Source organism: Nerophis lumbriciformis, linkage group LG17 (assembly GCF_033978685.3).
Source record: "Nerophis lumbriciformis linkage group LG17, RoL_Nlum_v2.1, whole genome shotgun sequence".
NCBI classification, from domain to species: Eukaryota; Metazoa; Chordata; class Actinopteri; order Syngnathiformes; family Syngnathidae; genus Nerophis; species Nerophis lumbriciformis.
This window is the reverse complement of record NC_084564.2, coordinates 27,190,989-27,207,500: the sequence shown is the minus strand read 5'-3', so window position 1 is coordinate 27,207,500 and position 16,512 is coordinate 27,190,989. Positions and strand designations below refer to the sequence as shown.

Genomic DNA, 16,512 nt, shown 5'->3' with positions numbered 1-16,512 from the left:
AAAGGGTTCTGGTTTGGTGTGGATTCACAGCGCGGCGTATATTTCTAACAGTGTTAAAGTTTTTTTATTCGGCAACTCTCAGTGTAACCTGTATCGCTGTTGATGAAGTATGCGTTGCATTCTAATGTGTGTGCGTGCAGACACATGCTATGTGACTGGGCCAGCAGTCGCTGGCTGGCTGGCTGGCTGGAAGACTCCCGGGACGATCGGCAGGCCAGCTTTAGTGTTAATTTGATATCGCCTCAAGGGCCAAGTGAAATTACACGGCGGGCCAAATTTGGCCCGCGGGCCACAGTTTGAAACCCTTGGACTAGACGTATAAGATTGTATCGGATTTAGCGATTAGGAGTGACAGATTGTTTGGTAAACGTATAGCATGTTCTATATGTTATAGTTATTTGAATGACTCTTACCATAATATGTTACGTTAACATACCAGGCACGTTCTCAGTTGGTTATTTATGTGTCATATAACGTACACTTATTCAGCCTGTTGTTCACTATTCTTTATTTATTTTAAATTGCCTTTCAAATGTCTATTCTTGGTGTTGGGTTTTATCAAATACATTTCCCCCAAAAAATGCGACTTATACTCCAGTGCGACTTATATATGTTTTTTTCCTTCTTTGCTATGCATTTTCGGCCGGTGCGACTTATACTGCGGAGCGACTTATACTCCAAAAAATACGGTACATCAGATCAAAAATATTTGGAGTTTATGTTAAATGTACTTTTAAATTATAATTGAGTTAAACTTACCAATTAAGCCAACTCAAACATGTGCCTCCTCATGTTTGCTGCCTGAGGAGGAAGTGCACGGAAATGCTACAAAATAAAAGCACTTCCTCTGTGTGTGTGTGTGTGCGTGCGCGCATGTGCATGTCATAATTTATATAGACATTGTGGAGGGGGGCGTGGTCGGCGCGCCTCCTGCGGGAAGGGCGTGTGTATGGACCGGCTTCGAAGCAGCTGACAGGTGAGTGGATTGCTCAGCTGAGGCGGGTTATCTAATCACCTGTCTCCTTTATCAGCAGGGGCCGAGGCCATGAGGGGGAGAGAGAGAGGAGAGCACAGAGACGAGCGAGCAGGAGGCCGCGAGTGAGACAGCCCTGAGTTAAAAATAAGAAAAATAAAAATACTTTGTTCCACCCTGGACTGCGGGTCCCGCCGTGTTTATCCAACCACAGAGAGCCCACATACAGAGACCATTACAGACATACACACACACAGAATATAATAACAATACAAATCTATAATGCGATTGATTCATTCTTAATTTATTCTTGATTCGATTTAATGATTTGTTCTTCCAAAATAAGACAAAATTATGTTTAATCCACTGAGTTTTTAGTAACTGCGAGTTAATTATTTTAAGTAGCAGTTACATAATCTGTAAAACAAGTTAATATTAATTAAAAATAACAAGTTTAATAAACTTAAAAAGAAGGAAAATGTTACTCACACTCAACATTTTTAAGTAAGTACAACTTTTAAAGGGGAACATTATCACAATTTTAGAAGGGTTAAAACAATTAAAAATCAGTTCCCAGTGGCTTATTTTATTTTTCGAAGTTTTTTTCAAAATTTTATCCATCACGCAATATCCCTAAAAAAAGCTTCAAAGTGCCTGATTTTAACCATCGTTATATACACCCGTCCATTTTCCTGTGACGTCACATAGTGATGCCAACACAAACAAACATGGCGCATAGAACAGCAAGCTATAGCGACATTAGCTCGGATTCAGACTCGGATTTCAGCGGCTTAAGCGATTCAACAGATTACGCATGTATTGAAACGGATGGTTATAGTGTGGAGGCAGGTAGCGAAAACGAAATTGAAGAAGAAACTGAAGCTATTGAGCCATATCGGTTTGAACCGTATGCAAGCGAAACCGACGAAAACGACACGACAGCCAGCGACACGGGAGAAAGCGAGGACGAATTCGGCGATCGCCTTCTAACCAACGATTGGTATGTGTTTGTTTGGCATTAAAGGAAACTAACAACTATGAACTAGGTTTACAGCATATGAAATACATTTGGCAACAACATGCACTTTGAGAGTGCAGACAGCCCAATTTTCATCAATTAATATATTCTGTAGACATACCCTCATCCGCGCTCTTTTCCTGAAAGCTGATCTGTCCAGTTTTGGAGTTGATGTCAGCAGGCCAGGGAAGCTAGGGTCGATATTCTTCTCTTGATCATCTTCGGTGGCATAAGGGACGGTGTGAGCCAAGACATCCAGGGGGTTTAGCTCGCTCGTCTGCGGGAACAAACTGCCACCATTTCTTGCCGTGCTACCGAGGTCCTTTGTCCCTGAATTGCTCACACACTCCGGCAGATTCAATGGGGGTCTGGCGGCAGATTTCTTTGACTTTATCGTTGGAAATGCATCTGCTTTGAGTGTCGCAGGATATCCACACATTCTTGCCATCTCTGTCATAGCATAGCTTTCGTCGGTAAAGTGTGCGGAACAAACGTCCAATTTCTTGCCACTTTCGCATCTTTGGGCCACTGGTGCAACTTGAATCCGTCCCTGTTCGTGTTGTTACACCCTCCGACAACACACCGACGAGGCATGATGTCTCCAAGGTACGGAAAACAGTCGAAAAAACAGAAAATAACAGAGCTGATTTGACTCGGTGTTTGAGAAAATGGCGGATTGCTTCCCGATGCGACGTCATCGCTCCGAGAGCGAATAATAGAAAGGCGTTTAATTCGCCAAAATTCACCCATTTAGAGTTCGGAAATTGGTTAAAAAAATATATGGTCTTTTTTCTGCAACATCAAGGTATATATTGACGCTTACATAGGTCTGGTGATAATGTTCCCCTTTAACAACTTTTTAAGTTTACACTACTTACTCTAATTAATTATTTTGAGCATTCGGAATGACAGGGTATCTATTTACTCACTGTTGTGTTACACATTGAGAACAACCAATTTTCCTACTCTTTTTTGGACATGCTGTAATGAAAACAAAAACAGAAAATATGTGATGTACCGTATTTTTCGGACTATAAGTCGCAGTTTTTTTCATAGTTTGGCCGGGCTCCAGTGCGACTTATATATGTTTTTTCCCTTCTTTATTATGCATTTTTGGCAGGTGCGACTTATACTCCGAAAAATACGGTATTAGTTCAGTTCAGTTCAGTTCAGTTCAGTTCAGTTTCGATTTATTTCGAACATGCATACGATACAATGTAATGCATCACATATTTCCAGTTGTTTCATTACAGCACATCCGAAAAGGAGTAGGAAGAAGCAGAGCTTATTTAATCCTACCCCTTTTCATACCATAGCAATTGTATCCCATTTCATTGTTCTCTGTAACAGAAGAATGAACAAATAAACAATATACCATAGTAAGCATACAAACATTAAATACATAAATAATCTTTGTCTCAATAAAAAAAAAAAAAGGGTTCAAGATGTTCATCATAATTCTTGTTCTGTGTACTTTGTGAACACTTGTAGTTTGAACAGTCTCTTAAACTGAATCTTATTGGTGCTTTGTTTCATTTCTTTGGTTAATCCATCCATCCATCCATCTTCTTCTGCTTATCCGAGGTCGGGTCGCGGGGGCAGCAGCCTAAGCAGGGAAGCCCAGACTTCCCTCTCCCCAGCCACTTCGTCCAGCTCTTCCTGTGGGACCCCGAGGCGTTCCCAGGCCAGCCGGGAGACATAGTCTTCCCAACGTGTCCTGGGTCTTCCCCGCGGCCTCCTACCGGTCGGACGTGCCCTAAACACCTCCCTAGGGAGGCGGTCGGGTGGCATCCTGACCAGATGCCCGAACCACCTCATCTGGCTCCTCTCGATGTGGAGGAGCAGCGGCTTTACTTTGAGCTCCCCCCGGATGGCAGAGCTTCTCACCCTATCTCTAAGGGAGAGCCCTGCCACCCGGCGGAGGAAACTCATTTCGGCCGCTTGTACCCGTGATCTTGTCCTTTCGGTCATAACCCAAAGCTCATGACCATAGGTGAGGATGGGAACGTAGATCGACCGGTAAATTGAGAGCTTTGCCTTCCGGCTCAGCTCCTTCTTCACCACAACGGATCGATACAGCGTCCGCATTACTAAAGACGCCGCACCGATCCGCCTGTCGATCTCACGATCCACTCTTCCCTCACTCGTGAACAAGACTCCGAGGTACTTGAACTCCTCCACTTGGGGCAAGATCTCCTCCCCAACCCGAGATGGCACTCCACCCCTTTCCGGGGGAGAACCATGGACTCGGACTTGGAGGTGCTGATTCTCATCCCAGTCGCTTCACACTCGGCTGCGAACCGATCCAGTGAGAGCTGAAGATCCTGGCCAGATGAAGCCATCAGGACCACATCATCTGCAAAAAGCAGAGACCTAATCCTGCAGCCACCAAACCAGATCCCCTCAACGCCTTGACTGCGCCTAGAAATTCTGTCCATAAAAGTTATGAACAGAATCGGTGACAAAGGGCAGCCTTGGCGGAGTCCAACCCTCACTGGAAACGTGTCCGACTTACTACCGGCAATGCGGACCAAGCTCTGGCACTGATCATACAGGGAGCGGACTGCCACAATCAGACAGTCCGATACCCCATACTCTCTGAGCACTCCCCACAGGACTTCCCGAGGGACACGGTCGAATGCCTTCTCCAAGTCCACAAAACACATGTAGACTGGTTGGGCAAATTCCCATGCACCCTCAAGGACCCTGCCGAGAGTATAGAGCTGGTCCACAGTTCCACGACCAGGACGAAAACCACACTGTTCCTCCTGAATCCGAGGTTCGACTATCCGGCGTAGCCTCCTCTCCAGTACACCTGAATAGACCTTACCGGGAAGGCTGAGGAGTGTGATCCCACGATAGTTAGAGCACACCCTCCGGTTCCCCTTCTTAAAGAGAGGAACCACCACCCCGGTCTGCCAATCCAGAGGTACCGCCCCCGATGTCCACGCGATGCTGCAGAGTGGTTAATCCGTTTCATAATTTAATTCCACATACTGATATACTAAAGGTTTTAAGTGTTGTAGGAGCATACAAATGTTTTAAATGAGATTTCCCTCTAAGGTTATATGTGTTGTACATTCTTGGGTAGCAGGTTATAATTTGCTTTATACATCATTTTAGCTATTTGCAAATGCACCAAATCGTTAAATTTTAATAATTGTGGTTTAATAAATAAAGGGTTTGTATGTTCTCTATATCCAACATTATGTATTATTCTAATTTGTCACACAGTTAGTGAATGAAGCGCACATTTGTAGTTATTTCCCCATATTTCTACACAATAACTCAGATATGTAACACTAGTGAGCAGTAAATGATAAATAAATGGGTTGTACTTGTATAGCGCTTTTCTACCTTCAAGGTACTCAAAGCGCTTTGACACTACTTCCACATTTACCCATTCACACACACATTCACACACTGATGGAGGGAGCTGCCATGCAAGGCGCTAACCAGCACCCATCAGGAGCAAGGGTGAAGTGTCTTGCTCAGGACACAACGGACATGACGAGGTTGGTACTAGGTGGGGATTGAGAATATGAAGTGATTTTTGGTCTCGAACATGTTTTGCATTATTCATTATTGATATGTTTCTTGCTACTTTGTTGTATATTTTTACATGAGATTTCCAATTCATTTTATCATCTATTATTACACCCAAAAAAGTGGTATTTTACCCTTTCAATGTCAACTCCGTCTATTTGTATTTATCTTCTACTTTTACATTGTAATTGTATGCGTGTTGGAAAAAAACTGACATCAACCAACCAATGGTAGGATTTTTGGGACGCACGATATTAACGTTTGTATTAATAACAAGAAAATAAGGAAAGTTGTCATACTCAGGATGACCGCTAGATAGCGTCAAAGTTACAGTCAGGCAGAAAACAGAGAGGCTCCCTCAGTACTGTCAGCAAAAGGTATAACTTTTTGTTTTTTTTGTCCCTGAATATTGTTATGTGAGTGAAAATACACGAGTAATAAGAAATTAGATGTCCTGTGAAAAAAAATCAAGCAGTTCGGTTTCAAAGACAGGGCTTTCACAAAACTAATTGACAAATGAAGAAATGACGTGATGAAATACAGCATATTAGTGACGTAAATAAACTGAGACTTACCAAACACGTCGAAATTGTAGCATGGTGAACGGTGCTCAAAAGGGACATGTTGAATACAATTTCAATATCCTCATAGATTATCTGGAATGTTTAAAATGACAGCAAATGCTAAATGTGCGTTAATTAACAACTTCCTGTCGACAGCGTTAGACTCGCTGTTGACCAATGAGAGAAGAGAGTGGCTTGACTCCAGCTTGAGACGCATTTTAGTGCGCTTGGATTTTTGACATACAAAAACGACGTGTATTTTATTTTAATTTTTTCTGAAACACTGCAAACATTTTTAAAAATCACGAAGATAAATATTTAGGGAATTGAACTGTTATTATTGTGTTAATTAAGGAATTGTCCGAGTTGATTTTTAAAATAAACGAGTGTTTGAATACGTCTCAATCAAAACAAAATTGGCAGCCCACGTCTCTTAAAGCGGTGGTCTCCAACCACCGGTCCGGGGACCGGTACCGGTCCGTGAAGCATTTGCTACCGGGCCAGAGAGAAACATTGAATAATTTATAAAGGACTGCATTTTCTCCGACTTAACTTTGGCCTGTCCAGCTAGACCAGGGGTGTCAAACTTGTTTTCATTGAGGGCCACACCGCAGTCATGGCTGCCACTAGAGGGCCGCTTGTAATAGTAAATAATTAATGAATTTGCCTATGAATTTAAATATTAAAAACATTTTTTACATAAAGAGTAAAAAAAATAAGTGGATGTGACCACTGTTTTTTACAGAAAAAAACTGGCAGCTTAGTTGCCAGACTTTTACTGTAAAATATATGGTGTTATTTTATTATTATTATTATTATTATTATTACATATTACTGTAAATAGAAATACAGTACCGCTGTTTAATTTTATTTTGGCAACTCAAATGCCAGTTTTTCACCATAATAAAATGTGGTACCGTAAAATCATCAACCGTGGATTTAAAAAAACAAACAAACTGACAGCTCAGTCGACAGAATTTTACTGTAGAAAAACAAATATTGGTCGGGTAATTTTTTCAACTTACAGTAATATGCTGTAAAAAAAACTCCCTAAATTTTATAGTAAAATCTATTGGTCATTTTTATAGTGTACAATTTGATGGATAACTTGCTTCGAAACCATAAGTTAAGCAGATATTTAAGTATTTATTTGGATTTTGACCAACAAAGTTAGATAGTATAATATGTGTTGCAATATCGGACACTATTTTTTCCCCTGTCAAACTAGAAAAAAAACAACCTAATACCTTTAGTGAGAAAATAAGAATGTAAAGAAAGTAAATATAAGGTATTTTATTGACACATATTTCCAAGCTTTTGCGGGCCATATAAAAGGACGTGGAGGGGCAGATCTGGCCCGCGGGCCTTGAGTTTGACACATGTGCACGAGACACACCAAACTTCTCATAGAAAGTTGCCATTTGTTATAACTTTGTGACATGATACAATGCACATTAATGGACATATCAAATATATATGTGACAGATTGTAGCCAAAGGCTGATTTCCATCAGCATTTCATTGCAAAGAAACAAGCCCAGGGCTTCCACTAATTCAGCGTTCTAGTGAGTTGTATTTTTCACTAGTGGGAAGCCGGTCGTTGAAAATAATGCCTACATTAAACCGGTCCGTGGTGCAACAACGGTTGGGGACCAATGTCTTAAAGTACAAGTAGAGTGGAATAACAAAGGTGTCAAACTCATTTTAGCTCAGGGGCCACATGGAGGAAAATCTATTCCCAAGTGTGCCAGACTTGTAGAATCATGGCGTGATAACTTAAAAATAAAGACTGGCTATCAAGGTGCACTGCCTATGAATGGTCTATTTTTGATCTATTTTCATATATAAGGCGCATCGGAATATAGGGCGCATTAAAGGAGTCATTTTATTATTATTCCTTTCTAAATGTAAAACACTACCTTGTGGTCTACATAACATGTGATGGTGGTTCTTTGGTCAAAATGTTGCACAGATGATCCAATCCAATCCACTTTATTTATATAGCACATTTAAACAACAAAATGTTTCCGAAGTGCTGCACAACAATATTAAACACAATTAAAAACAATATGAAATAAATATGATTAAAAACGATTTTAAAGGGTAAAACCAATTAAAACAGTAAATAGAAATCAAAATTTTAAAAACACAGAGGACAACAGAGGACCACACAACTCATGATGATGTTTTACAGATCATCTTCAAGCTGCTTTCTGACAGTCGCTTCCGAATGCGCTGTTTTGTGGGCGGTATTATTTACGTGGCTCACCTTCGACAGCGTCTTCTCGCCGTCATCTTTGTTGTAGCGGTGTAGCGTGCAAGGACGGGGGTGGAAGAAGTGTCAAAAGATAGAGCTAACTGTTATAATGACATTCAATAACAGAGCAGCATCTCCTCATCCGCTGGAAATGTGTCCCCGTGAAAAACCGTCTGACCGGAACTCTCTAAAAACTAAAGTTCCTTGGGTGAATAATGTAAACTTACAACACCGGTATGTTTTAGTGCTTTCATGGCAAGTTTACTGACAGATATAAGTAGGGATGATGCTCGAAACCGGTTTTCTCGGTTGTTCGATAAGAAAAGAACCGAGTCCTCGGACTCGAATCCCTTTTTGAGAACCGGTACCCGTTATCGAGACCACTATAGTAAAGAAAACGAGTTGGTTCTTTATTCGAATCCCTGGGAACGAATCCCGTCCCGACCAGAAATGCCCCGTGGGACATAACAAGAAATGACGTCACGTAGCTCAGTCATTAGGCGCAGATAGCGAAAGCAGGAAAAAAATGGACCGGAAAAAGCGCTCCAAGGTGTAATAAAGTTCAAAACAAAAGGTATAATCCAATGAATAACTTTACTGAGACATTTGAGCAGGGTCCAAACACATGACGAACACTTTTATGACCAACCGGAAACATAGCAACCAGGCTAGCAACGCACCTCCTTTACGGCAGCTGTCGCAACGTTCTTAAAGCAACCGCAGCACATACATATATATACAACATATATCTCCCTTTTTTTAACTTTTGTTTTTCTTTCCTTGTAAACAAAACAAAATCACACTGTATATGTGTTGTCTGTCTAATTATAAATAATGCAGACGAGGCGTGTTGGCTGAGTTCTTGACGTTCACTTTCACAGCGTGCTCATAACCTCATTCTTAGCTGCCGGCTGGCGACATGCAACAACACTTTTCGGGGCTACCGCGCATGCTCGTCACTCCTGTTGCATGCTGGGTAATGTAGTTGTTATATTCCCTAGCTCATAACATCTTTCCCCCTATAAAGAAATAATGTTAACTCAATAAAGTGTATTTCTTTTTTTAGCTTTAACTTTTCATTTTTTTAGCATTGTAACCACATTTGCAAACAACTTTTCTCTACATAGAATTTTCTTTCAATAAAGAAATAAAGTGCAAAAATGTCAAAGCATCATAACAAACAGTTATGTCAACACTTTTTTTTTTTTTAAACAACTCGAAAAAACCAAGAGTTCTGAACAACTCTCAATCAGCCTCTTAGGTGGCTGAACATGTCTCTTAGGTCGAGACAGTCTCTCAACAGCAGGTGACGCGGACACTGCTGTCAGTCCTTGGTCAGCAAGGTCAGGCTCCGTGTCAGCAAGTTCTGCAGGTCCAGCTGAGTCCTGTTGAGCCTTTTCCCGAGTAATAGCTTTAGTTAGTATGTTCCAATAGCAGCAGAAGTGCACTTTTGGAGAGCTGTATTATTTTCAGTTTTGTGCCCAAGGGACTGATTTTATTTAACACTATATTATTATTTATAGACCTATAGTGATCACAGAGACAGGTTGTTTTTGTGTTACTGTATATATTTGTTTTTCTGAAAAATCCCACTTAATATACTTTGGGTAACAACAGTCAATATTTATTTATTTTTTATTTTATTTTTTTAGGGGGGTAGCAGTCAAAATTTATTTATTTATTAGATTTTTATTTTTTTCTTGTATAATAAAAGTGAGCTTTTGTTAAACCAAATATTGTGTGTGTTTTTCCCATATACAACAACCTATATGGACTCGATAGGAGAATCGATAAGGAATCGGTTTGATAAGAGGATTCGATAATAGGCTCGAACTCGATAATTTCTTATCAAACATCATCCTTAGATATAAGTAAGAACTTTACACTACTTTATATTAGAAATGGCAACAGTGGAGGATGAATGTCCCATAACAAGTAGAGAAAAAGAAGAATATTGAATACGTCATCATCACAGACTACAATGGCGGACGCACACAATTTTTCAGGATTTATGCAGATCCCAAATACAGATCAGCAGGTAAGAAAAGTTGCTTTTGCATAATATTGCGAAACAAAACTCCAGATAATATGTCTTACCTTATACACACACCATAATAATACTTCTATGTTGAAGCACAGTACAATCCATTAATCGGTGTGGCTTCATAGCTTACCAAAGTCGTACTAAAACATTTTGATAGAGTTTTGAGCGCCGTGTGTAATGTTCAGTATTTTCAATGGAACATATAAAATGTTGGTGTTGTTTACTTGAGTCATATTGCCATCATAGTGCAGTCTACATGTACCTCTTATGTCTGACTGCCATCTACTGGTCACACTTATCATTACACCATGTACCAAATAAAATTGCTTCGAGGTCAATAAGCAAAACCAAAATTATTCTGTACATTTGGTCAGTGTTTTTCAACCTTTTTTGAGCCAAGGCACATTTTTTTCATTAAAAAAATACAGAGGCACACCACCAGCAGAAAAGGTTAAACAATGAAACTCCACCAGGTTGCCGTGCCTTATTTTGAGTTTGTTGTTGTTTCCTGTGTGTTGTGCTTTAGTTCCTGTCTTGCGCTGTTATTTTGGTGACCCTCCTGTTTTGTTGGTGTTATCCTGTAGCAGCTTCACGCCTTCCTTTGAGTGCTATTGCCCGCACCTGCTTTGTTTTCGCAATCAAGACTCTTTAAGTTGTGCGTACGCTATCCTTCTTTGTGGGGACATTGTTGATTGTCATGTCATATACGGGATGTGCTTTGTGGACGTCATCTTTGCTCCACACGCTGTAAGTTTTTGCTGTCGTCCAGCATTCTGTGTTTGTTGACTTTGCAGGCATGTGATTTGACCACAATGAAAAAGACTGAAAAAAATTCCGGGGGTCTGGGGACGAAGGCCCCCAGCCAGGTCCAGGGGGGGACAAGGGGGGCGATGCCCCCCGAAGCTCCTGGTTTTTCACCAATTTAACATGCTAAAATTAACAGAGACAGCACCATTTGAAGAAAATATTTTAGTGTTTAAAGACATGAAAACATCATTAATAGAACATACCTTGCTTCAAGTTGTTTCATATGTTTTTTGGCGTTTCGCATGTACTTCCAAAGCCTTGAAACCTCGTGATCCATAGTCAATATTATCATGACACCACGTGCACAAAACCTTTCCGGGACGGTCGATTTTCCGAATAAAATCACCGAACAAAGTCGTAACTTCCTTCTTCCCAACAGTATCAGTGATTTCCCTTTCCATCCAGTCCCATCGAAACGTATTTTTGACATGTTTATCAATTTCTTTTACTCGTAAAGCGTCCTTTCTCTCGAGAACCGACATCGTTTGCATATGGAAAATGGCGGTAATAACCATTATGAATGATGACATTATTAACGTCATCATTCATAACAGATGTCCTGATTGGTCACAAGGGACATATCTACCAATCAACTACGGCATAATATAAACTACGTCTCGAATCTTGATTTAGGGTCGGAAAAAAAAACGGAAAAACGGGAGATAATTATTATTTTTTTCCCGAGATTAAAAAAGACGGAATTCCGACTTTAGACGGAAAAATCAAATGCCTGCTTTGTAGCCAGTTCAGTTTTACTTTTGTTTTACATAGCCATCCCTATGCTTCAGTGCCTTTTCCTAGCGGGACTTGCCTTGTTATTTTTTGGTTTAAGCGTTACATACCTTTTTACCTGCACGCTGTCTCCCGCTGTGCTCTGCATGTTGGGATCACGACAAACCATCCTCGACGCGTTCCGACTTCTACAAAGCAATGAACTACCTGCTGCCACCTACTGGTATGGAGTGTTACAAGATTACCCTGCCAAGCTCTACACAACACAGGCACTAGACAACGGCACATTATTATGATTATTGATTTGCAAAAAACATTTTTTGGACCAAGTAGGTGAAGTTGCATAATTTCCCATGAAACACCAGACAATATCTCACGGCACACTAGTATACTATACTCGACCTCTTGGAAAAGATCAATGACTGTATTGAAGAAGGAAAATGCGGTATTGGCATTTTTTTGGATCAATCCAAGGCCTTTGACACAATAGACTTTGAGATCTTATTGTATAAGCTATATCACTATGGTGTCAGAGGGGTACCCCTCGATTGGTTCCTCTCTTACCTATACGGAAGGCAGCAATGTGTATGCGTCAATTATCACAATTCACCCTGTATGACCATAAATTATGGGGTTCCCCAGGAATCCATCTTGGGGCCTCTCCTTTTTATCTTATACATAAATGATTTTGTAAACTCCTCCGAAACTTTTCATAAAATAATTTTTGCTGACGATACAAATTTGTTTACCTCACACGGGAGCCTACACGATCTACAAGTAACTGTCAATTCAGAGCTTGTGGAAGTGGATTCCTGGTTCAAATGCAATAAGCTCTCACTTAATGTAAATAAAACAAATTGTATTCTATTTCGTTCTAATAAAAACCGGACAAATACTGAGCACTGCCATATCAACATCAATGGGCAGGAAATACAGAGAGTGTACTCCACAAAATTCCTGGGGGTCATCATTGACGAATACCTCAATTTCAAATGTCACATTAGCCATCTGTTAAACAAATTATCCAAATATGTTGGCCTGTTCTTTCACCTTTGTCATTATCTTCCTCTTTATGCTCTACTGACCCTATATAAAACTCTCTTTGAACCACATCTAAACTACTGTAATGTCATCTGGTGTAACACCTTCCCTACCTACCCTCACAAATTAGAATCCATGCAAAAGAAAATCATACGGGCCCTGTCATGGTCCAAGTTTAATGCCCCCACTCGACATCTATTCCATAATTATCATCTCTTAAGACTGACAGAGTTCAATATTTATCAAAATGCTTGTTTAACCTATCAAGTCATTTACAGGCTGAATCTTAGGCTCTGTAGCTTGGTTCCTATCTACCATCCCCAGCATGCCCAAAACACTCGTAACTTAGTTCTGATATCAGGTAAACATCGTTTACTGGATTGTACCGCTCAAAGTGTTGTCTGCAGGGGACCAAAGATTTGGAACCGGCTTAATGAGAGCCTCAAGATCCTGTATCCATTCTCCAACTTCAAAAAGAAACTGAAAACTTACCTATTAACCACCTATATTTAATGCCTCATGTGGGGTAGACTCCTGTTGGGTTTTGCATGGTTGAATGAATGTATGTATGTATGTGTATGCTTGCTTTAGTACTATTATCTTGTGTTAATCATATAGCGTTGTTTTTTTTGTTTTTTTGTTTTTTGTTGTTGTGCTTGCTACCATGTTTCATCATTCCATGTATATACTGTCCTCTGGACCCCCTGTCAAAAGCTTCTTCTAGCTCAGGGGTCGGCAACCTTTACCAGTCAAAGAGCCATTTTGACCAGTTTCGCAAATTATAGAAAAACAATGGGAGCCGCACATTTTTTTTGAAATTTTAAGTGAAAAAACACTGCATACAAAGTTTAATTTTTTGCTCTGTGCTATGTATAAACCAGGGGTCTCAGACACGCTGCCCACACCTTTATGTGGAATTTGAAAGCTGGTGCGGCACGCGGGTTTTAAATGAATGGCGCTTGCTAGTGTCATGCGTGCCGTGATGGTACAACATATAGCACCCACTACAACCAGCGTGCGTGATCAGCCACACGTTGTATGGTGTTTCCACTTACTCACGTAGATGACAGCAAGGCATACTTGGTCAACACTCTTACTAATAATGCGCCACACTGTGAACCCACACCAAACAAGAATGACAAACACATTTCGGGAGAACATCTGCACAGTAACACAACATAAACATAACAGGACAAATACCCAGAATCCCATGCAGCCCTAACTCTTCCGGGATACATCATACACCCCCGCTACCAAACCCCGCCCACCTCAACCGACGCACAGAGGGAGGGGGGTGGGGTTGATGTGTGAGGGAGCAGGGTTGGGGTGGGGGCGGAGTTTGGTGGTAGCAGGGGTGTATAATGTAGCCCGGAAGACTCAGGGCTGCATGGGATTCTGGGTGTTTGTTCTGTTGTGTTTATGTTGTGTTAAGGTGCAGATGTTCTCCTGAAATGTGTTTGTCATTCTTGTTTGGTTTTGGTTCAAAGTGTGGCGCATTATTAGTAAGAGTGTTAAAGTTGTTTTATATGGTCACCGTCAGTGTAATCTGCGTGGCTGTTGACCAAGTATGCCTTGCTGTCACATACATGTGCAAGCAGAAGATGTATATTGTATAACAAGTGTTGGGCTGGCACGTTGTTAATACAGATGGTAGAGGGCGCCAAATGTTGTACCATCATGGCATGCCCTTATTATAACTGTAAGGGTGAAAATCGGTGAATATTAATCCCGGGAGTTTTCTGCGAGAGGCACTGAAATCCGGAAGTCACACGGGAAAATAGGGGGGTTCAGCATGTAAGCTGCTGAGCCGCATCAGAGTGATCAAAGAGCCGCATGCGGCTCCGGAGCCGCGGGTTGCCGACCCCTGTTCTAGCTTATTTGGGGGATCCTTTCACGTACCAACATCTTTAAATGATGATATCCACTACTATTACCTTGGAGTCCACATCTCTAATGACTTCTCCTGGACAGTCAACACCACATCAATCATCAAGAAGGCTCAGCAGCGGCTACACTTCCTTAGAGTCCTCGGGAAGTACAACCTGAAGCCTGACCTGCTGCTGACCTTCTACCGCTCGTCCATCGAGAGCCTGCTGACCTACTGTATTACGGTATGGTACGGCAGCTGCACTGCAGCAGACAGGGAGAGGCTGCAAAGAGTGGTCAAGACGGCTCAGAAGATCATCGGCCGCCCTCTCCCCTCTCTGACGGACATCTACACCTCCCGCTGCCTCAACAGAGCCAGTGCCATCATCAAGGACAGCACCCACCCTGGCTCTGACCTGTTTCACCTGCTGCCCTCTGGGAAGCGCTACAGGTGCATTAAAACCAAAACAAACAGGCTAAAGAACAGCTTCTTCCCCAGGGCCATAACCATCCTGAACGGACTGCCCCATTGTCCCTCATAACTGCCTTCTCTTCGGTGCAATAACCCATTCCACCAACCACCCTGTTTTTTTTTTGTTTTTTTTCATGTATATATTCATTTCACACCATATTCATTGCACTTCTACATTTTTTATATTTTTATATATTTGCACATTGTTTTTCTAGCGTGCACACATCGCACTGTATGGAATGGCCTCAATCTCGTTACCTTGCGTAATGACAATAAAGCTGATTCTGATTCTGATTCTGATTCTGATTCTGATTCTATTGTAATTGTTATATGGTATTGTGAATAAACTTGAAACTTGAAACTAGTGTGCCGCGGCACAGTGCTTGAAAATCACTGCATTAGGTTATAAGGCGCACTGTTGAGTTTTGAGGGGAAAAAAATGATTTTTAGGAAAATATGGTCGATTTCTGTAAAACAGCATTGCACCTTGAGTAAAATCCCTCTAAAAGGCTTTATTGGTCTTTTTTATGGGAAGTGAACCTTCCTGTTCTGATGTGTGTATCGCCTTTCAAGTCATGTCTTCATCTTGTGCTCTCAGGCAACTTTGTGTCAGGACAAAAGAATGCTTTATAGAGAAGTAGCAGCACGACTTGATCGAAAACCTCAAGCCGGAATGTGAGAACAGACTCCTGCGTAGTCAAGCCATCAAAGCCCGTTGCCACCTAACCTCCGCCCACCGCCACCCATCTCCGCCCTCGCTAACAGCAGCATCCCCCTCTTCCTCTCATCTGCTGACACACTCCAAATCAAGGCTGACACTTTGCACCCGACCGAGTGAAGCAGAAGTGGAGAGAGTGAAGTGGATCTTAGCGCCATGAAAGGCACCACTGTCACAATCAGCCTTTCAAACATTTGATCTCATTTTTTGTCCATGCAGTTCTGCTATAAACGTTTGGATTTTGTGTTCTAACAGATGCTGTCTATAGCAGATGACAGTTCGACAAAAAAAAAGAAAAAAAAAAGGAAATAGATAATTTTGGTGACCGACAGCTCTGTTATGCAAATCACCAATGTCCACTGCAGTGGACGCTGGTTCCCTTACCGTAAAGCAGTGTTTTTCAACCTTTTTTGAGCCAAGGGCACATTTTTTGCAATGGAAAAATCCGGAGGCACACCACCAGCAGAAATCATTAA

The 16,512-nt window shown here is 41.3% G+C and overlaps 1 protein-coding gene across 1 annotated transcript in view; it reads right to left on the bottom strand.

Moving 5' to 3' along the window:
• hepacama (hepatic and glial cell adhesion molecule a) overlaps positions 1-6,247 on the bottom strand; it is a 61,252-nt gene extending 55,005 nt beyond the window's left edge. Inside the window, exon 1 of the mRNA XM_061972104.1 lies at positions 6,113-6,247. The gene's annotated coding sequence lies outside the window, so the exon portion shown is untranslated. The remainder of the gene's footprint in view (positions 1-6,112) is intronic.
• Between the last annotated feature and the right edge of the window lie 10,265 nt (positions 6,248-16,512).